Below are 24,161 nucleotides of genomic sequence, written 5' to 3' on the forward strand. Positions count from 1 at the left end.
AGGAGCAATATGTTTTGCCTATTTGAAAAAATGGAAAACAATTGCTGACCAATTTATTCAGTTCTATTTCTATAAGAGGGACTTTCAAAAGTCCACAATACATTTGATTTTGCTGCAATTCTTTTTCATGCTGGCAAAATATAATTCTATTTTCAAGCCAAAAGACACTTTTTTCCCCTTTCACTCTTCATAGACTTTCGGTATTGTAATAAGGGTTTCAAGACGTAACTGTCTCCCAAAGAGCATAAAGTGGCCATAGTGGACATCATAACACCATTATGATCTACTCACTCGTCCTTGTTTTTTCAGTTATACAAAAAAACTTGAGCTGTCCATTTTTTATCATCTGGGTTATTAGATGAAATATAAGATCTATAGTTAAATGAGTTTCAAATAAAGAAAGTATGTTTCATTCAATATTTGGTCCATATGTATACTAAAAAAAATTCATTTATTTCCAATTCAAATTTAACAGGGTTTTCTGGGTTTTTATTTGCTAAACCTCACCACCTTTTTCAATCATCTATAATTTTTGACATGGAGCAAGTTCTGGGGTCTTAGCACATAGCTTATTTTCATTTGGTTTGGTTTTACAAATTTCTGTTGCAGTGTTCTTCAATTTTAATAATGTCGTACAAAATCAAACACCTAAAAGGACAAAACTGTTTAAATTATCAGAATTGTTTGGCTATCTGAAGCAAGGGCAGTTTTTAAGATAATGTCACTTTTCTACTTGAAAAGGACAGTACCATGTGGGAGAAGAGAGAACTCAGGGGACTGATAATGAGATACAGGCCTTTCATTGGTTTGAATATAGCCCTAGGTGGTAGTGACTGAAGGTTTTTGCCATCTGGTACCTGATCAGTAGCTGATGTGAAGCTGTTGATTTCACTTTAAAAAAAAAAAAAAAAAAAAGTCAAGGCAAATAACAAGTGTTTAAGACGAAGAGTAATTTTACTGTCCACCACAACTCTATAACCTTGACCAAATCATTTCATTTCTCCCTCTGTCTCCGCAAAATAAAAATATGATACTAGTCATCTGTTAATTCATCTTTGTATTAAAATATCAGCTGGTATTGAAGGAAAATTTAAAGATACATACTTTAGGTAGTAATTCTTTCATTTCAATTGGGAAGTAGCTAGCTGTGCTGTGCTGTGCTGTGCTTAGACACTCGGTCATGTCTGACTCTTTACCACCCCATGGACTGTAGCCCGCCAGGCTCCTCTGTCCGTGGGATTCTCCAGGCCAGAATACTGGAGTGGGTTGCCACGCCCTCCTCTAGGGGATCTTCCTGACCCAGGGATCAAACCCAGGTTTCCCGCATTGCAGGCGGATTCTTTACCAGCTGAGCCACCAGAGAAGCCCAAGAATACTGGAGTGGGTAGCTTGTCCCGTCTCCAGGGGATCTTCCAACCCAGAAATGGAACTGAGGTCCCCTGCATTGCAGTCGAAGCTTTTAACAGCTGAGCTACCTGGGAAGCTCTGGCAAGTAGCTACAGCTTTCTGCTGCTGCTGCTGCTAAGTCACCTCAGTCATGTCCAACTCTGTGTGACCCCATAGACGGCAGCCCACCAGGCTAGCTAGAATCCCTGGGATTCTCCAGGCAAGAACACTGGAGTGGGTTGCCATTTCCTTCTCCAATGCATGAAAGTGAAAAGTGAAAGTGAAGTCGCTCAGTCGTGTCTGACTCTTATCGACCCCATGGACTGCAGCCCACCAGGCTCCTCCATCCATGGGATTTTCCAGGCAAGTTGTAGTAAATAGGAAAAGTCTCCTAAGTAGTTTTAAATAAGTATCTTTTAAGATTTTTTTAAGAGCCTGTAGTACCCCTCAAAGTTGAATGCTAGAAATTATATGACTTGTTATTTGGAGATGTTTTAAGGAAGCTATAACGTGAGAAATATGGAAGTATTTTTACCAGTGGGGCCCCAAACCCCTACCTTCCCCTCATTTATTTTCTTGTCCCTTCTCCCATTCCCTTGTTTTAAGAGCACTTGCATTCCAGTTACGGTGAAAGACAGGAGCCCTGTGTTTACATAAGAAGACCTGAATTTAAGATCCAGGTCTGCTATTATTCCATGATGGGCAACCTTGAGAAAATAAACTTTGACTCTGTAAAACTATTAGTATAATTCTTGAATCTATTTGTGGCAAGGTTAATTTTTTGTTTCCATCAAAACCTTAAAAGGAACGCCAATCCCATCTATTGTTTTTTTGTTGTTGTTGTTTTTATAGTGAAAACTTTTATATTTGGAGATTTGGCAATGTGTGACAAAGACTTGACAGTTTCTCCATCTCAGGCGGAGCATGGACAGAGAGGCGCAATAAAAGTAGAACTAGGAGGTTATACACATGAAACTTATATGTTTTAAACCAATGTTGCTTTAGTAAAACAAAAATAGTAACAAAGCAGCAACGGAAATCAAATGTCCATAAGGATGCAGAGAAACAAATCTTTGTGTTTGTCATGAGAATGTAAGATAGGATTCAGAAATTCTATTTCTGGTTATCAGATCAGATCAGATCAGTCGCTCAGTCGTGTCCGACTCTTCGCGACCCCATGAATCGCAGCACGCCAGGCCTCCCTGTCCATCACCAACTCCTGGAGTTCACTCAGACTCACGTCCATCGAGTCAGTAATGCCATCCAGCCATCTCATCCTCTGTCGTCCCCTTCTCCTCCTGCCCCCAATCCCTCCCAGCATCAGAGTCTTTTCCAATGAGTCAGCTCTTCGCATGAGGTGGCCAAAGTACTGGAGTTTCAGCTTTAGCATCATTCCTTCCAAAGAAATCCCACGGCTGATTTCCTTCAGAATGGACTGGTTGGATCTCCTTTCTAGTTATATACCCAAATAAATCAAAGACAGAGATTCAGCTACTTGCACAGCAATGTTCATAGCAGCATTATTCACAATAGCCCCAAAGTTGGGGAAAACCCCAAATGTCCATTAACAAATGAATAATTAAACAAAATGTGGTAAGCACATACAATGGAAAAATAACCCATCTTAAAAAGGAAGAAAATTCTGACACATGTTACAACATGGATGAACTTTGAAAGCATTAAGCTAAATGAAATAAGCAAGTCAGAAAGGGACAGTTATTGTATAATACTGCTTACATGAGGTACGTGCAATAGGCAAATTCATAGAGACGGAGTGTGTGATAGAGGACGCCAGGGGCTGGGAAGAGAGGCGGTGAGAAGTTATCATTTAAAGAGTAGAGGATTTGTTTGGTAGATCAGCTGGTAAAGAATCTGTCTGCAATACAGGGCCCCAGTTTGATTCCTGGGTCGGGAAGATCCACTGGAAAAGAGATAGGCTACCCACTGCAGTATTCTGGCCTGGAGAATTCCATGGACTGTATAATTCACAGGGTCACAAAGAGTTGGATGGACATGACTGAGCAAATTTCACTTTGTTTGGCACAATGAATAAGTTTTGGAAATGAATATTGCTGGTGGATGTATAACATTGGTAATCTATTCAGTACCAATAAATAGTACACTTAAAATAGTTTTGTTTTTTTGTTTTTCTCAATTGTGAATTGACTTTTCTAAAGATACTGAAAAGCCAAAAGACAGACTAGATGCCGTTTGCCTTGCCTCTGAACATGCATAATTTAGGGACCAAATATGAGGACCTCTACAGGAAAAATCAAAGGCATGTCAACTTTGCTTGAAGGGAAGACCCATGCAAACTCCACTTGAATCTACCTTGAAATGCTTATGTGGTAGGTTGGCTTCACAGAAGCTATCCAAATACCTAGAGTTGAGGGAGTATCTGGGAAATACAGCTTTAGCTCTCCAGCCTGTAAGCACCCCCCTTTTAAACAGAGGATTGCACTGATGTTCAGTGAGTCTGTCTGCCACGTATTTCAAAGAAGGCTTGAAGATAAAAATGGTATTTAAAGAAACTGTTGTGGATATCAATAAAAGGCAACATATGCATTCGAAAAGAAGCAAGCAAGTAGTAAAGAAAAAGATGGCCAAGGACAGCAATCAGGAGAATATCAGCATTTCAAAAGTACAGAGAGAGGAAGGAGGTGAAAGACTGAGATAAATGTAAAGAAACTGGAGGGAGGAGGAAAAGAAGAAAAAAAAAAACAGCAATTAATGCCTTGTGTGTCAAAAGAAGAGACATTTTCAAGAAGAGAATTTTCAAGATGTATGCTGCATCTTAAAAGAATCACTGTATGTGTCTATTAGCATGCTATTAGTGACCTTTGCTAGAAGAGATTCATTAAAGAGGTGAAAGCAGAAAGCAGACAGCAGGAGGTTAAAGAGTAAATTAGAGACGATGATGTACAGACAGCTTAATTCCAGAAAGGAGAGAGATAAAGAGATAGAGGTAGGAGAGAAGATAAAAAAGAGACAAGGTCTTTCATGAGTGAAGAAAGACTTGGCCATATGCTTCTCTGCATATGTGAAAGATGTGGATAAGAGAAAAAATTGAAACATTTTTCCAGGTTAACAATAGAATAAATGAAGAAGTCAGATCCTAAAGGCAAGAGAGAATGATCAAGAATTCCGAAAATGAATCACTTCTTCCTCTAAAACTAAAACCAAAAAAAAAAAAAAAAAGATTCACGTGAATACGGATTTACCGAGGTTTGAGAATAGGAATGTAATATTGAGGGATTTATCATAACATATTCAGCTAACTGCTAAGGGACACAGCGTTTACTTAAGTGACTTGAGTGTGTGCTCACACTGGAATAATCCTAATGAAATGGAGAGGAGACCCAGAAACATGTAAAGATATTAGCATGGAGCAAAGTGGCCCAGAAAACTGAAGATGGTGAACACGGACCTCTGGTTACCTGGTCTTCATTATGATACGACTTATTCCAGGTGCTATAGTGCAGATTGTCACAACGACCCAAAACGGAGTTAGTGGAGTGATTGTAAAGAAGGTCAAGAGAGTGAGAAAGCGAAGATGTTGGCAGAAAAGCTTTCATTACTTTTATTTTAATGCAGGATTTCTTGAGAGAATAATACATGTTAGACATGATGCTGAGTATTTTAAAGTTATTATTTCATTTAATCTTGAGTAATATTATTATTCGCATTTAGCGGTAGAGAGAACTGACTTTATTGGATTTTAGAAAGGTGCATTTGTTAGGATGTCATTTTAGCTACTGTAAATGAGTCATCAAGCTAAAAGGAAAAAGGGTCATTTTTCTCTCTGATATAAGATGGTTGAGAAGTTCTCCACAAATTTTCCAAGAGACCAGCTTCCTTCCACCTTGTTACTCTGCCATCTTCAAAATATGGTGTCGGACTCAGGGTGCAAGACGGTTGCTCCTGCTCTCAACATCTTGATCTCATTCCATTTAGCAGGAAGTCGAGAACACAGCTATACGGTTATCCCTGCTGCTGCTGCTGCTAAGTCACCTCAGTCGTGTCCGACTCTGTGTGACCCCAGAGATGGCAGCCCACCAGGCTCCCCCGTCCCTGGGATTCTCCAGGCAAGAAGGCTGGAAAAAAGAAAAGCTGGAAAAGTCTAGTCTAGTTGGGTAGCCCAACTAAAACTGAGGAATTCTATCACTAAAAACAGAAAGTTAGCAAGTGGTTTGTACAGGAAAGTATGACTGAAAACATTTTTGAGGAAATGTAGGTTAGAATAAAATACTGAACATTTTTCACTTCCTTCCTAATTCCTGTGATTTTATAGAACTTATCAGAGAAGGAACTGGCACCCCACTCCAGTACTCTTGCCTGGAAAATCCCATGGACGGAGGAGCCTGGTGGGCTGCAGTGAATGGGGTCACACAGAGTCCGACATGACTGAAGCGACTTAGCAGCAGCAGTATAGAACTTACAATAGCATCAGTGCCTCTTAAATTTTTTGAGGATGGGGTAACATCCGCAGAATAAAGAAACTGACTGAGCCCCAAGTTTATGCCACAACCAACTGTGTAAGGCCCTTAGTCCTCTATTGAATATTTTTACTTTTTTTTTTGGTAAATTGCAGTTAATATAAGCCAAAAATATTAAAAGGTCACCCACTTTTCCAACTTCGTTGTAAATATTTTCTACATTCCCCCATTCTCTTTCTTCCTGCCCTACCCAGTGAGAGAGTGAGCAGAGAGAGAAAGAGAGAGAGGGAAAGGAAAGACAGCCAGGGACCATCGTTGGTTTTGTCTCTGCTTGGGCAGACAGTGGGAAGTCCCCGACTTTCAGCTGGTTCGTATCTCAGAGCCATCCCACTTTCCTCAAGAAAATTTCCAGCACCCAATATTCTTACAGCCAGGAAGCTGTTCTGGATATCTTTAGGACCACATTTATTTTATTTCCAGTGTCGTCTTCAACCCCAGCTGATCCTGCTGCTGCATCGCTGTTATGCAGACAGCCTGGCCTGTTTTCACGTTCCTTGTCCCTCATCCCTTACAAACTCCTCTGCATCCATCCATCATCTATTTCTTTAATCAGCTCTACGTGCATGTATCTAGACAGTCTATCTGTGTTTTGGATCCTGGAGGGCCGAAGGAATGGAGACTTTTCTCACTAGTATCACTAGGAGAGGGAATATTACCTTTCCTTCCACTGGCATTGTTTCCGTTACTTCACAGAAGCTTTCCATTTCATTTAAGATTAAAGAATGAGCATTGAAAACTAAGTCTGTGATAATAGATTTGCTTCATCTTTATCACTTTTCCTTTCTATTATCTGACAGATTGCACCTATACCAGATAAAGTATATAAACATTCTATATTATGTAACTTTGATGGTCAGTGATAGCTTAATAGAGCAAGTCATTCCTTTTTTTCTCCTTCTAATGCTCATCAGGGAAGAATACTGCCTCTCCCCAACCTAACATCGCTGATGTCCAGGATCTGCCTGCCTGCCCGATGGCACATTAAATTATGCTCTCCCAGGTCTGGATTTGCTATAAACTCTCTGCTCTTCTCCTCATAGCATGACCGCATACCCACTTAGATAATAGTTTTTATCTAATTGAGAAGGAGAACTAGATGTTCAAAAAAAAATCACAATCCTAAAAAGAATTTTAATTCAACCAGAAGGTACCTGTGTTCATATAATTCAAAACATCAGTGAAAAGACTTGGTACCCAGCAGAACCTCTCGTTAAGGGGAGTTTCAAAGCCTGAAAAGTCAGTGCCTGTCATATCATTTCTCTTTAAACATGAACTCCTGACAAATCTTGTTTGTTCAGTCTCTTAAGGTATACATGAAGTATAATGAAATAATAAAATTAGCAGTAGCAACATTGGTAAGTAATACATATAGTATTTCTACCTGTCAGACACTTCACATATTATGAGTCTCTTACTGTAAATATGAGGAAACTGAGACACAGAAAAATTAAGTAACTAGCTAAGGTTATGCTTATACGGCTAGTGGTGGAGCTATAAATCAAAATCAAAATTTGACTCCAGAGTTTGTACTGTTAACCACTGTGCTGTAGAGATGCACAAGGATAGATATTTTTAACATATTAATCATCTTCCCTTTGTGATTAGCTAGCTGTTAAGAAAAATGTGGTCAGATAGATGTAAGAAAGCGATTTGGGATGATCATCCATTCTGTGTAGACGGCAAGGAAGACGAGCAGGAGCGCAAAGCCAGTCACCACGAGGGAAACCGAGCCCTCACCTTAGTATTCAACACCATCTGTCTCCCGATAAATTGCTGACCACTTTTAAGCATATTGACTATATAAATACTGTATTTTTAAAATAATTTTCAACACATGCATTTTATAATGATAATAAAATTCCTCATATTTATGGTGCTCTTGTTAGGTCAATTATGTTTCTGTTGCTTGCAACACCTTCCAGTTTAGCTCAGGCTGTAAAGTTCTCCAGTGTGCTATTCACAGATTCTTTTTAAATCACTAATAAATGATACATGTTAAAAATGATCAGCCCTGACGCCACCTCCTGTAGCACCCCCTAAACACCTCTTACAGTTGCATTTCATTGCCACTTTATCCCTATGCTTTATTTATGGTTTTGGAGCTACTTTTGAATCCATATGACTATTTTCACATCAACTCTAAATTTGAATCAATTTAGCAAATAACACTTTTAAAGTGTGTCATCAAGTTTTCCTATAATCATAACATTGAACATCTTTTGGGTTTACTTTAGCCAATATGTATTGGTATATCTTTTTTTAATTTATTTATTTTAATTGGAGGCTACTTACTTTACAATATTGTGGTGGTTTTTAAATTAGAAAAAAAAAGACATGAAAAATGTTCAGCCACTCATTCATAATATTTACTGAGTTCCAACCATTTATGTTGAAGCATGGAGCTAAGGGCTAGGAAAAAACAATATTGTTATGGTAATATAAAAAATATTGTAATATTTTATACTTGTGTTCAACTATTAGGGTAATATATCCCCCAAATCATGACTACCACACACTTAAAATTGGTCACATAAAACAGACAGGAAATAAATAGACTCAGCAGCAACAGTATAAAGTGGGAAAAACAGCTGCTCATAGACTATTTGACACCTAAAATATTAACAACATAAAAAAGGCTGGAATAGCAAAAACATGTGAATTATATGTGATCAAAGTGAACATGATGATAAAAACACGGTAGCAATTTTAGCTACCTTAAACATCAGCTACAGTTTCCATATAACCTTTTTCATGTATATTGTAGTTACCGATTCATATGGGATGTGCACGTCAATACTTTTACGACTCTAAATTCTTATTTCAGCACGGCTTTCGTGGCCCCATTTCCTTTCTTTTTTACTACTGGTTTCATTAAAACAAAGTTTTTGAAGATATTTGGGGAATTACAGTACTTTGCATAGATGATAAGAAAAGGGGGATAATTAGTTGGAAACAAACATATTTAAATCTCAATCCCAACAAAACTCCCATCCATTAAAACCATTATGATACTGACACTAAATAAGGATACGTACACTTTTAGCTGTTCATAAAGGCGTTTGTATAATTTTAGAGGCCAAAAGCCAATATGCTAGCTAATCGTGGAAGTTAAAGCTCAGAATCAATCCCATTATTTAATACTTTCATAATAGCCTGTATTCTCCTTTGCAAAGCATACCACTACCATAATGAACATTATCTGTTACATTATTCCCTTAGTATCTTCTAGCCTTAAGGAAAGCATAAGCTATTTCAGTGCTGCCCCAGTTGTCTAGGAAACCCAGGATCTGAATAGGCCACAAAAATGGAAAATGACCCCCAAGGACACAGACCCTCTTTATAACATGGAAAAAAAGTAAGACTTCTCCTTACTTCTGTTAAATATTTGTCCAGAGGCTGAAACCCTCACATATAACACCAGGGAAATATCGGTAAGAAAGATCAACACTGCTCACACTACGCAGGAGGACTGTCCAAACCTTACTTGCCAGGTTCAGGCAGAGGCTTTGGCAGCTGCTTTTCAGTCCAGTCTGTAGATTCAGAGGGTCAGGCAGAGGGTGGAGAAGGTGCCCCCTCAACTCACAGAGTCACAGTGGAAACAGTGCCACTTAGCAATAAAGAATTAGAGCTCGGTGTATTTGCCTGCTCTCAGTTAAAGATAGAAAATGGTATCTGATCAAGTAAACAGCATTCAGATTCTGTCTGGTTGCAAATACTCAGCCTTCAGAGTTTTCTTTTTTATTGCAGGGTGAGAAAAGAAGAAACAAAAGCATTGGGGAAAAAAAGAAATCTCAAAGTTTCATTTTTTTTACATTGAGATATAGTTGATTTACAATTTTGTGTTGGTTTCAGGTGTACAACCAAGCGATTTGATTTTATATATATATATATATATATATATATATATATATATATATTAGTCTTAGATTGCTTTCCCTTATATGTTATTACAAGATATTGAATATAGTTCTCTGTGTTATACAACAGGTCCCTGTTGCACTTCTATTTTGTATACAGCAATGTGCGTCTGTTAATCCCAAACTTCTAATCTACCCCTCCCCACTGCTCTTTGTTAATCCGCAGTTTGTTTTCTGTATCTGTGAGTCTGTTTCCATTTTATAACAAGTTTACTGGCATCACTATTTTTAGACTCACATGTAAGTGGTATCCTATGATACTGGTTTTTCTCTGATTTACATATTGTGATAATTTTTAAGTCCGTCCACGTTCCTGCAAAAGGTGTTATTTCCTTTGTGTGGCTGAGCAGAGACCCTGAGTGTGTGTGTGTGTGTCTGTGTGCTCCACATCTTCCTTATCCACTCATTTGTTATAGACATCTAGGCTGCTCCCGTCTTGGCCATTGTAAACAGTGCTGCTATGAACAGTGGGGTGCACATATCTTTTCAAATTAGAGTTTCTGTCTTTTCCGGATATATACCCAAGAGTGGGATTGCTATATCCTATTGTAATTCTCTTTTCAGTTTTTCTCTCTTAATTTCTTAAAAAGTTACTTAGCTATTCACACAGTAATAATCCAAATTTTAATAAATAGGATAGGATTGTGATGTCAACAGTAAAAAGAAATTGGTTGAAAAATTAATATGTTTTATCATATATAATAGGCAAATGTTTAAAATTCTGGTTAAAAGTATAATAAAATTAAAAAATGCTAAAACAATTATGGACTGGGGAAAATAATTATAACAAAAATAATTATAGTATGTATGTAGTATTACTGAAAAAATGAAAAAAAATTGTATAAACTATGAAATATAAATAGTGAAAATGATATAAAAGTATTTAACTCCAATATAAGCCATAATAGGTTAGCATGTTTTTATCTGTTAAACCCACACTAGTGGTAATTCTGAGTGATGGTCCCTCATATTCTGATGCAGGAGAGTTTCTTAAAACATTTCTGGAGAGCAATTTGAGGTTGTATATCACAAAATCCTTCTAAAATGATGAGATATCACAGTCTGACCCAATAGTTTCTAAATATAGCAGTGTCTGATACATAGGATGAATGCACTAATAAATGAATTTTTAACCTGAATTTTTCAGTGATCCAATTCACTACAATAAAACCTCCCCAAACCATTAATTAAGCACTTACCTATTCATAATCTGCCACTTCACTAAGAAATTCATTTCGATATTTGGCAAAACTAATACAATATTATAAAGTTTAAAAATAAAATAAAATTAAAAAAAAAAAAAACAGCTTTACTGAGGTGTAATTTACATACCATAAAATTAAAAAAAAAAAGAAACTAAATAATTATCAATAGCAATGAATTACCTGGCTGCTATGAGTAAAAATTTATCCAAATTTCATAATAATATACTTACATGACATCGCTACCAAATTGTTATTTTGGAAATGGACTTTCAACTTTATTTACTGAAAATGGAGTAGAATCTTTAGAGGTGACACTTAATTTTAAATGTCCATTTTGTTTCACATGTTCTGACTCTAGAAAATTAATTCACTGTTAAGTGGCATTCTTTCTCAGGGGGAAGAGGTGATAGTATTTTAAGAAACATAGTCTTTCAGTTTATGCCCACAGAAATGTTGTGTTCAAGTTCAGTCTTTCAGAGAGCAGGTGTCATGGTTTAACTTGTATTATAGTAAGAAGTTTAGTTAAGAATGACAATTATTTGATGATTAATTTTATTATACTAATTATAAGTTCAAATTCCTATTAGAAATCTTTCCCTATTATACATGCTTTAGGGGAAATTTTTTGTGAATATGGTTGAATGTTACTTCAATGTTATTCAATGAATTGAACAATGTTACTTCTTGTGAGCCATGCCATACAGAAGATTCTTTGCCATACAGCTTCAAAATAAGTTCCCCTTAAGTTCATGAGAAACCCTAACTTCACCTTTCTGGAAGAAATCATTATAGAAATTAAAAAGTTAAACGGATGCTAAAAAGCATGAATGAAGACATTTGGTTAATTTGAGCAGATAATGAATTTTTAATAAGAAATGTTTTGCCTACCCATTATACAAAGTCTTACCTTATCGAAGTTTCTTTGATTAAATGGCAGCCCATAGTATTCAAATTGGTTTCTGGGCAGTTTCATTATCATTCCTTAGAACATTAGGGGATGTATTAGATGTATAATTCTTTGACCTTTTGAGTAACATATTGAATTCTACAATGAAACACAGTATAAGCAGAAATAATTTTCTTTCATATTATTTAAATTATATTGCATTTCATTTTTCTCCTTTTATCCTGATGAATCCTTAGGAAAAAAAGATGAACACGCTGTGTACAAAAGCCATGTCAAAAGCATTTCTCTTGAAGATAGAATACTTAGAAGTAAATCTTTAAATATCAGGCCTCAAGAGAGCCAGTAACTACATATATGTGGCCAAAGAGATAAAAGGATGTGTGTTGGATGTTTAGACCACTGCTTCTCCAACTTCTCCCATGGGAAACACCTGGACTCTTGCTTAAAATCTGATTTAGTGAAGTCTCAGGTAGGATCCAAAAGGTTGCTCTTCCAACAAGCTCCCAGGTAATGCTAATGCTCTGAATCAACAGATCATATTTTGAGAATGACCATTTTCACTCACCCATTTACTAAATTTCAGCTACGTATAAACAGTCTTCAGACAACACAATAAGCAAAGCTCTCATCAGCGTCCTTGTAAGGCAGAGATGGTTTCCAGATCAGTGCAAAGGTTTTCCCAAGTCCCTGTCGATCCTGGAGAAGCTCGCTCTGAATCTTGCTGCAGGTTGTTTTGTTTGTTTGTTTAGCACATTACAGCTCAGAAAGTCTCTCTTCCAGACTCAATGCATGAACACTGCCACCAAAGTCACTGTTAACAAGCACAGATTCATTTTGATATTTGGCAAAACTAATACAATTATGTAAAGTTTAAAAATAAAATGAAATTTAAAAAAAAAGCACATATTCAGTGATCCCTGTGTATGGGGAATAATAACCAGAACACAAGCAGAAAAAGAAGCTGAGGAAAGCTCTGCTCTTGGGTGCCTAATCCAGTTGCAGACATAGGACATACACAAAAGGCAACAGCTGTAAATGTGAGACCATCGGCTGAAGAGGCATAGAGTACTTGAGGGTCAAGAACAGAATGATACCTGGGGGAAGATGAAGCTAATAAGGAAGAGTAAAAAGGAAGCGACTGGATTAGATCTTAAAGAAAGAGTGAAACTTGCTGAAAAAATGCATCACTTTCCAAACACGTGTCTCCTTATAATGTATGTGTACTATTGTATTCTGAAAAATTTTGCACAATTTTGCAAAGAGATGTACCTTCTCAAAAGGTCCTATGGTAAGTATGGTATTAAATATGGTATTCATTCGCTAACAGGGCAGCTGTAAAAGGAGAGGTAAACTAGACTTTTTATTCAACTGGCACTTTAAAAATTATCAGACCTTTTCACTGGGCCAAAAATGAGTCTCCTTGGAGCATATTGGTTGCTAAGTTGCTCCAGTCGTGTCCGACTCTGTGCGACTCTGTGGACCGTAGCTCACCAGGCTCCTCTGTCCATGGGATTCTCCAGGCAAGAACACTGGAGTGGGCTGCCATGCCGTCCTCCAGGGGATCTTCCCCACTCAGGGATTGAACCTGCGTCTCTTACATCTCCCACATTGGCAGGCAGCTTCTTTACCACTGGGGCCACCTGGGAAGCCCCTGGAGCATGTTAGTCTTGCCTTTACAAGGGCAATGCAGACACAGAGATGGCGGCCTGTCAGTATGCAGAAGGAGCCCAGATCCTTTAGGGGGAGGAGGAACCAACGGTGAAAGAGACCAGGACGTGAACCAGCGCAACCTGATAGGAGTTTCCTGGCAGAAAAAGACCCTAAAATACAAAGATCAAAATCTACTCAGAAAACATGGAATTGGGTCTGGAAACCTGGGCACCTCAGGCTACAGAGTAGCTTCCTTGTGTGGCTACTGATGGAATTTTTATAGACCTAAACACTCTGGGATAATGGTTTAGCTTGAAGGACAAATGGCTTCATTTAGGAAGATGAAATAATAATAGAAGCTATAATCCTGGCATCAGAGTGAGGTACCACTGTGCCCTGAGCAGCGGCAGAGGGAAGCCATTGTCCCCAGCTCTCTACGTGACCATTCTCCACTCATTCTGTGTCAGAAACGCAGCCTTTGTAGTTGCTCGTGTTCTTACCGTACCGACTTTTAAAAGCAATGTTTTACCCACCCACTTCCAATTAAATATGTTCCTGAAGTTTTTGAACAAATCAGAAGTTCAGGGGAAGTCATTAAAATGAAGATAATTGGACTTCCTGCTAGCATGTCATGTATAATTAATTAGAAAAATTACAAGGATAACACAGTTAAATAAGTTTATAGAAATTACAGTTCATTCATCCACAAACACATAGAGTGACAGGCTCAGTGCTAAGTACAAAGATGAAGAGGAGAATAAGGGAAATAAAGGCCCTATTTGGACAGAGTTTGCTGTTGCGAGAACCAGTCTATAAGGCTGATCCCAGAAGAGCTCCAGAGACCTTATGGCCACCTGGGCTGAGTTGCTCTTGGATTAAAGCAAACGTGTTCACCTCCTATTAACATTTAGAACAGTGGAACCCTCAAGCTCTTTACGAGCTTTCTCAATTTAGAGTGTTAGTCGATCAGACACGTCTGACCCTTTGCGATGCGTGGACAGTAGCCCACAAGGCTCCTCTGTCCTTGGGATTTCCCAGGCAAGAATACTGGAGTGGGTTGCCATTCCTCCTCCAGGGGATCTTCCCCATCCAGGGACTGAACTCATGTCTCCTATGTCTCCTGCATTGCAGGTGGATTCTTTACTCACTGAGCCAACTGGGAAGCCACAGTTTAGAGCAGATTCTACTAATCTCGAAAAGGTGGTATCCCATAAAGGAGAGCATAGACCCGCAGTCACTACAAGAGAAGCGAAGGAAGCGGAGTTAAGGTAGACACATGGCAAGCAGTCTTGCAACTGCATGAAATATGTATATAATATAAATATATATAAATGATCCATTTTTAAAGAATCAAGCAAAATCAGCATAATTGTCATTATGAAAACACCAGAGGACAAAGAGCACATTGAGAGACCAGTTGGCCTTAGAGCGTTTTTAACCCTGAGATAAACGATGCATATTAAACTCTTTCACATTTGCTTTTTTTCATTCTGTGGCTGCTGCCACCACATATCAAATGATTAGTGAACTCAAAGGCAGGTTTCAAAGACATGAAATATTGGCCACGAAAGCACTTAATGACTGGCAGATGCTCAAAACTAATAGCACACGTCAAGTTACAATTTTACAAGTTTAAAGCTAAATAAGCACAAATTATCTTCTGGGGGTGGTGTGTCTAAAAACAATTTAAGACATTCAATTTTTCATTTTCAGTGTCTGGTTTATATTTTAAAAAGCATATCAAGTAGCAGCTGATAAGGAGACATGATATGTACTTTGGGTAAAATATTTGTTACATGCCAAGGTTCTACTCACTCTAAGTGACTTTCATAAAGGTATGTGCTGACAGCTGGATATTTATTTTACTATATTCAAACGCAAGATTTTTTCATTCAAGCTAAATACCGTAAACCATTCTCCAAAGAATCTAATATATAATCCAAGGAAAGTGGTGGCAGTGGGAATGGAGGGGTGGGGAAAAATGGAAGAGAAGAAAAGAACATTTATTTAACTCCAAGCTAGGAAAACCATGGTGAAATTCACAGACTCCTACGCTTATTAGCAAGTTACATGAAATGTCACTTATCAGCAACCTTAATAATCAGACCAGCTATGATAAGAATTCGTTTCCATTGCCAGTAATCCCAACCAACATACTATCTCCTTTCATTAAGTGACACATTCTAATCATCACCTCAGAGAAGACTTGCAGAACATAGATACAAGGCTAAGCATCTCCTCCTGGACTCCAAGATACTTTGTTTACACTGAGAGTGAACTCAGTGTCAGTACACTGTTATTGCTTATTGACTTTGAATCTTGCACATTCCACACAGACACAACGGTCAGCAGTGAGCAATCCAGCTGACGGATCATGAACTCAGTTTTTGAAGATTAGCTCTAATTTACGTTGTTGGACTGGTTCCAAATTGGGAAAGGAGTACGTCAAGGCTGTATATTGTCACCCTGCTTATTTAACTTCTATGCAGAGTACATCATGAGAAACGCTCGGCTGGATGAAGCACAAGCTGGAATCAAGACTGCCAGGAGAAATATCAGTAACCTCAGATATGCAGATGACACCACCCTTATGGCAGAAAGCAAAGAGCCTCTTGATGAAAATTAAAGGATGAGAGTAAAAAAGATGGCTTAAAACAATGTTCCCAAAAATTAAGATCATGGCATCTGATCCCAAGACTTCATGACAAATAGATGGGGAAAAATGAAAACAGTGAGAGACTTTATTTTCTTGGGCTCCAAAATCATTGTGACTGGTGACTACAGCCATGAAATTAAAAGATCCTTGCTCTTTGGAAGAAAAGCTATGACAAACATAGACAGCATATTAAAAAGCAGAGATATTACTTTGCCAACAAAGGTCCATCTAGTCAAAGTGGTTTTTCCAGTAGTCCTGTATGGATGTGAGAGTTAGACCATAAAGAAAGCTGAGCACTGAAGAATTGATGCTTTTGATTTGTGGTATTGGAGAAGACTCTTGAGAGTCCCTTGGACTCTTAGGAGATCAAACCAGTTAATTCCAAAGGAAATCAACCCTGAATATTCGGTGGAAGGACTGAAGCTGAAACTCCAATGTTTTGTCCACCTGATGTAAAGAACTGACTCATTTGAAAAAACCGTGATGCTGGAAAGATTGAAGGCAGGAGAAGGGGACAACAGACGAAGAGATGGTTGGATGATGTCACCAATTCAATGAACATGAGTTAGAGCAAGCTTTAGGAGTTGGTGAAGGACAGGGAAGCCTGGCGTGCTGCAGTCCATGGGGTCTGAAAGATTTGGACATGACAGGGCATCTGAATAATAGCAATGTTGTCCTGGGCAAAGCTATTGTCATTGGTATTTCCATCTTTGGGGTCCCATTTGCCCCCTTTGACACAAACAAGCCTAGTTCATCTAGTACTGTAAGTTGCCTATAGTACTCAGGCCTTCTACAATAGCCAAGAGAAGAAGGTGTGTATTGGTTAAGAGCATATACGTTTCAGCTGAACTTCCACTGTGTTCAAATCCTGGCTAAGTGATCTTGTGTGACATTTAGTAGGTCAGTTAATGCGTGCATGCCTCGATAGCTCAGTTGGAAGAAAAGGAATAACTGTATCTCACAGGGCTGAAATGTGGGTTAAATGGGATGAAACATGTGAAGCATTTAGCACAGTGCTTGGTACAGAGTAAATACCCGAAAAATGGTAACAACCTTTATTACACCATGTTCTAAGCAGACCGATGCCTCTAACAAAGTTTTAATTTTTTTACAGTCCCTTAACTTTCATTCTAGCCTAAGTTTTATGCTACTTTCCCCCAATTCTGTTCTCTGTTGACAAGGAAAAAAAAAGTTTTTTTTGCCTGATGATCAGAAAGAATGTCAAACTGTTTTGGTAGGCAGTTTAGCAGTTGGAATAAAAATACTTTACAATGTACATAACTTTGGATTCAGCAAGTTCATTGCTTGGAAATAAGCACGGGGATCTATAAAGATTTTCTGTGGGAATGCTTGTTTAAACACACTTATAACAGTAAACCTCTAGAAACAACTAAATGTCCAGCAGTGCGTGCTACTTCAAATGAAAATGAAACACACAATGGCATAATCAGTGGCCACTACAATGATATAAAGAAGAATTATAAAGTGACATGGAAAGGTGATCAGTAAATAAACAGCAAAATGGGACAACCGTGATTCCAATATTTTAAATAAGATAATAGGATGTGCACAAATATATCGAGCACAGAACAGGATTTATCTGGTTAAAGGCTTTTGGGAAGTTCTGTGTAAAACGAGCATGTATTAATACTTGGGTTTCCCTGGTGGCTCAGTGATAAAGAATCTGCCTGCAATGCAGGGGTTGCAAGAGAAGTAGGTTCAATCCCTGGTCGGGAAGATCCCCTGCAGGAGGGCACGGCAACCCACTCCATTGCCTGGAGAATTCCATGGACAGAGGAGCCTGGCGGACGACGGATCACGGAGTCGCAAGGAGTCAGACATGACTGAAGCGACTTAGTACATACACACAGTGAATTTTTAAAGTTGCAAGTTCTCCAGAAAGTCCTTGCCAAGCGTGAACCTAGCAGAGGTGTTATCAGGCCACTGAAAGAAAGATACTGTTTCATTTTGCTGCCCAAACTATATCACCCCAAATCTTCAGCAGCAGTTCCCAATCTAGCTCATCACTAGATGAATCCTGTTGTCACCTAAAGTTAGATGAATCCTATCTGTATAAAATAGATATTCTGGCAAACTTAACAAATGTCTTCAGTTCAGTTCAGCTCAGTCGCACAGTCGTGTCGGACTCTGCGACCCCATGGACTGAAGCACGCCAGGCTTCCCTGTCCACTCATGAAAAAACTTGCTGTATATCTTTAACTTCACACATTTATTCTAACCACTATCTTAAACTCATTTGTATTTAAATACTCCTGTTATATTATTTAATCCAAGTTTAATGTTACCATACAGAGAATTTTTTGAGAAATCTAATGCAGCCAAGTTATAAAGCATATGAATGACCATAATAGTTGCCCACTCTGGAGGGTTTCATATAATATCAAACACTGTCTTTCATCTCACCTTACCTTTTCACTGGGATATCTCTAATTGCGGCAAAGTTCCATGGGGGAAGAGAAGGATGAAGGCTTTGAAGGTCGTCACCACTTTAAAATGTCAGTATCTCATGTACACACACACACACCCCATCAATAAGTGTATGAATATTCAACCAAGCTTAAAATCCTTCACAATGAGAACTTCCTTAGTGTTCCATTTGAAATTAACTTTGTTTCAAAATACTTTTTGAAATGTGTTTCATTTCTTAGCTTTGTTTTCTTACACTAGCCCTACTTGGTTAATGTGCTAAATGTATGGTCAGTTTACCCATGGCATAAATCCATCACAAGGCAGCCTGAATAATAAAGTTAGCGAATGCAGAATCATTATTTTTGAAGGCAGATCTCTTAGGGCTCTGCAGGCTCTATTTCGAAGTTTGGATTTTTTTTTTTCCAAGTGTGATATGAATCCATTGCAGACTGTGGGGTTAAATTAGATCATGTGTTCAAGGTATCTATCTTGCCTCATGCTAAAATGCCAAAAGTCTACAGTCTTAATTACATGCTTAATACTCGATATAAAGAGATTTACATATTAACCTGACTCCAGTCTGGCCAGAAGATAATTACTGCAGGTCATCTGAACCAAGAACCTCCAGACCCAAGAGAAAGTCCTTGGTGGCCTCTGAGCCACACAACACACAGTTAGAATGACCAGTTGCCTTCCTAACAGCAGTAAGACGTGTGGTAGTCATTTATCTGAAGATCCAGAGGTTGAGTTCAGGAAACCTGTCTATTTACGAAAGGTTTTTTCCCAATCCTAGTACAAGCAAAAGTAAATTCCATAATATGAACGTCTGCTCCCTCAACATGAAGAGCTCCACAGGATCAAATAAAAAGTGTTCTCTCTACTCAATTTTTTTTTTTTTTAAACACAAAGTGCCTTGGGAATAGACCGGTGTTACTGCTACAGCAAAGTTAAATTGCATTCCCATTTAACAAAAATGTGCCTTATTAAAAAGCAAAAGAATGGCTATTTAGAGTTATGCCAGCTACTGATGAAAAAGAAATTGTGAGCCCAGGGCAATCTGAGCCTGCTGCGCACCAAGTCTCCGCTGAAGCAAACTCCTCTGAAAGAGCCCCAGGCCTTCTGGGCCGGTGACGCTCTGCATGTGAGCCACCAAGCCAAGGGCTGGAGCAGGGAGGGTGGTAGAATATGCCACGTGGGTAGTAGACACAGCCCCGTGTTTCCTCCAAAGCCAAACCTGTGAAACTCAGAAAGAAAAGGCAGCTCTGCATTGCAGTACTTAAAGTATACATACAGCGTTTTAATTTAAAAGTTATATGGAATTTGACCAGCATATAAAGTAGAATCTGACGGCATTTCTCTCTAGAGGTTACAGAAGAGTGTGGCCTCGAGAACAATCTGACAGCTAACACCTAGCCCTCTGTATAATATATGAACCAGGGTTCTGGATTACCAGTAGTTAGCAATGTCTAAATACAATCGATTCCTGTTAGTCTAAAGAATAAGCTCCAGTGTTAGAGAAATGTAAGCGTTAAAGCTATCCAAAGACAAGCATAATGTAATATACAGATGAGAAGGTAATATAGATACTATAAGTATGGCATTCATCATATTAAGTCTAAAACACGGGTTTAAGATTAGCCCATATTTTATTATACCATTTTTAGAAAGTATATTTAATATAGACTGGAATGAAGGCAACTCTGCAAGGATACACATTAAACTGTTAACTGCTCTTTTCTGTTAGAAATGGTATATCTTAGTTTCTTCTTTTTTTTCTATTATGTGTGATTTTTGCAATGATATAATACGTCCACATATTTATATGATATAGATAAAACCACAAACTTTCCTTAACAGGATAAAGACTAGCCTGAACCATCCAAGAATTTTGGAAACTGGAATTCCCAGAACAAAGAGATTCACAATAGATTGAAATGCTTAGTTGCAGCATGAAAACACCTTCAGAATCCGTTAAAGGCCATGCTGAATGCAGACACCTCCGCTTCTTATTCCTGTGCTGAGCCCAGCACTGGAGAGGGCTTGCTCGGGGGAGAGGAGTGTGCTGGACAGCATGCTCTTCTGACCATCTTTCGGGAAATGCTGTTCACTGACAATTCTGGAAACACGTGGCGTCTAAGCCCAGGCGAGAGATCTGGATCAAGGCCAGCGCATCCTTCTTCCCCTGATATCCGGGGAACTCTAAATTAATACTTGCTGAATGACTGGCTATTTAACCAAGATGTAATTGGAGAAACCTTAGACATTGCAACAGATGTACCTTTCCCACAGGATGCCTTAGAGAGCTCTGTGATTTCACGGGCACCTGCTCATGCATGGCACAGTCACGTGCTCTGCACCTGCGCTCAGGCTCCGCTCCGAGTGGCTCACGTCAGTCTGGTATCGGTGAGACACTGTAGTCACGGCGCGTCGTTTAGAACCCCACCTCTGAGTATTGCTTACCCACACAAGCTGCGTTAATCCAAAATTCTTGCGCGCATTGTTCGAACACACTTATTTCTCCCCAAAACAGATTTCTGTTGCAGTAGAGTGAGAAGCCCCCTTTCAAGATTTTCAGAAAGATACTGCAAATGTACAGCTGTATTATGGCATTACGATATACCTCTTAGAATACCAACTTTGCTACTTTTTACTTATACAAATTTCTTGCCCTATAAATATAAAAAATACAAAATTAATTTTAAAATAAAGCAATATAGAAGTGTATAAAGAGTAAAATGTCCCTTCCTTTACCCAGGACTGCCATGACCCTATAAAGTGCCTTTGTGTGAATTTAAAATAGGCACCCCTTTTCTCAAGACAAAAAGCAAGCATTTAAATTAGTGCTTTTTCATACACCTTGAGCAGCACACATGTGTAGGTGATGCCCGTGTGGCGTTTGGACAAAGAGTGTCCGTGCCAACGTCCGTGTAGGTAAGGACGCGTGTGTGTGCTCTCCCGAGTATGTGAACACTCATACCAGGCTGGCTCTCCTCCACAACTCCAACACGTGAGCAAAACACCCAGAATTTCCAGACACTGCATCCCCCATGGATGCCTGTACACTCTCCTCTGAGTTAAACTTGTGTGCAGTCTTGCTGATGGCCGCGTAGATACATATACGCATAGATACGCCCCTCACAACTTGAACAAATTCACGCATTCACACAGGAGGTATCCAGCCTTCTTGGTCTCCTCCCCCAATCCCGTTCACCAGAGATGACAGCACTCTACATGTGGCGAAAGTCATTTTTAATTTGGAAATTAATGAGAGAACCCGTTAGAGACTCTCGTTTGTATATGTAAAGTTCCTCTGGGCCTACATTAAGGAAGGGTGTATTCTCTACTGCCATCTCTTTGAAAGTTTAAATGCCACGGTACAGTTTCAAGTGGCAGATGTTAATACAGCTTGTACTTTCCCAACTTACACTTGAAAGCACTCTTGCAAACTCAAGGGAAACTTTTCCATTCTATATTCAAATGGCAATAGGGATACTTTGTAATACATGTCTGTATCAAATTTGGTGTGAAAATGTGTTTTATGGAACTTGTGAAAACTCACGTTTGAGGCATCTTTCTAAATAGGACCATGCAGAGCACATTTTATACCCACCAGGTTCTTAGACTTGATCTCTCTAAATGACAGCATATGGATTTCAGATCAAATTAAATAAAATGCTTAGGGTCTTCTTTTCATGCATTCTGAGATACTGTTTTCAATAGGAGTACAAGAGCTTAACACTGCATTTTTATATGAATACAACAATCTCTGTATGAATAAAACAGATAATAAATGTTTTGCTTTAACACTCTTTCCACTAAAATATCAGAACTAGTTTCAGATACATTTGACATATGTAAAGAATTACAGTGATACATTCTTTAAAATGTACCTCTCTATGTACTGAGTATGAAATCCAAGAATTTTTATTTATTTCTCTTTTGTTTTCTTGAAATAACCTAGCTATCATCAACAGAAAAAGTCTTTGTTAAAACTCTGCAGAAATATAATAAACAGCTGCTGCTGCTGCTAAGTCACTTCAGTCGTGTCCAACTCTGTGTGACCCATAGACGGCAGCCCACCAGGCTCCCCCGTCCCTGGGATTTTCCAGGCAAGAACACTGGAGTGGGTTGCCATTTCCTTCTCCAATGCATGAGAGTGAAAAGTGCAAGTGAAGTCGTTCAGTCATGTCTGACCCTCAGCGACCCCATGGACTGCAGCCTTCCAGGCTCCTCCTTCCATGGGATTTTCCAGGCAAGAGTACTGGAGTGGGGTGCCATGCCTTTTCCAATAATAAACAGAAACACATGTGATTAATTTTAAAGAAAGAAAAAAAAATGGATTTTTTTTCTAGTCACTTGTTCGAGCCAGGATTGATCTTAGATCAAGTTCTGAAGGAGTCCTTTTTCGCCCATGGCCTCCTCACTAACTCCCCACATCATCCTTTCCATGGTTTTCCTTCTCCCCTTCCTGTTCCCTGAACCCTTCAGCTCACCCTGCTTTGCTCAGACATTGCTCCCTCTTATTTCCTGAAGCTCTGATTTCCGCCAGCTAATCTGATAAACTAATGCAGATTGAGATAGCCCTAATGAGCCAAAATATATTACTGTTCCAGCAACATTTGATTATATTTATCAGTGGCTATGGTTATCACCCAAAAAAAAAAAAAAAAAGAGTAATGGTTGGAATTTGGAGTCTTCCAAAAGTCTATGAAGAGAGTGACTTAGGGTGAGGACTCTTCAGTTTACACTATGCAGACACATGCACAATTTATGCCATCTTCATGGCTGTATCTATATCTTCCAACTCAGCAAAGGCACTGCTACTTGAAAACCACAAGTGGTGATTGATCTCCAGACCAAAAGCGAGACTGGGGGACTCGGAGGCATTGGAAATAGGTCTGGCAGACACGACTAGGGAAAGAAGGCTCATTTTCACAGGTGGGCCTGCTGCTCCAACTTTGGCTAGTAACCGAAATAGATTGGACTCTTTTTCTGATTCCTATGTTAAATTCATAGAAATTTGGCAACTCCAGTCTGAGTGCTGAAGAAGCAATTTACTGAACCATGCCCCAGCAGCCTGGAAGCACGGATGTTTCTCCCAAAGCCCCAAATTTGCATCTCAGTATTTCTTGACTCAGTATTTCTTGTTAAATAGAGGTGATGGAAAGGCCAGTTTCTCTTGGAATCCTAATATCAGTATTTCCTATTTCGTTTCAATTCTTGTTTGAATGAGTTTTCAATTCGTTTCAAAATTTGAGTACCAAATCTTAGAATTCAGTAATGGCAGCGGTAGGTAAGGTTGAAACTGGAAAATTCAAATGTCAGGCTCTGTATATCCACATTCTTAGTAAAAGTATTCTTCTTTATTTACCTACACATTTATAACTAAAACCTAAATTATGAACCCTGTATTATTCAGTCAGTGCATGGGGTAGAATTCAAGGGAGCAAAATTCAGCTATTAAATAATTTAAAAGGAAATCCAATATTTATTTCAGGTTTTAAAAGAACATTA

Source organism: Bos taurus, chromosome 7, assembly GCF_002263795.3.
Source record: "Bos taurus isolate L1 Dominette 01449 registration number 42190680 breed Hereford chromosome 7, ARS-UCD2.0, whole genome shotgun sequence".
Classification (NCBI taxonomy): domain Eukaryota; kingdom Metazoa; phylum Chordata; class Mammalia; order Artiodactyla; family Bovidae; genus Bos; species Bos taurus.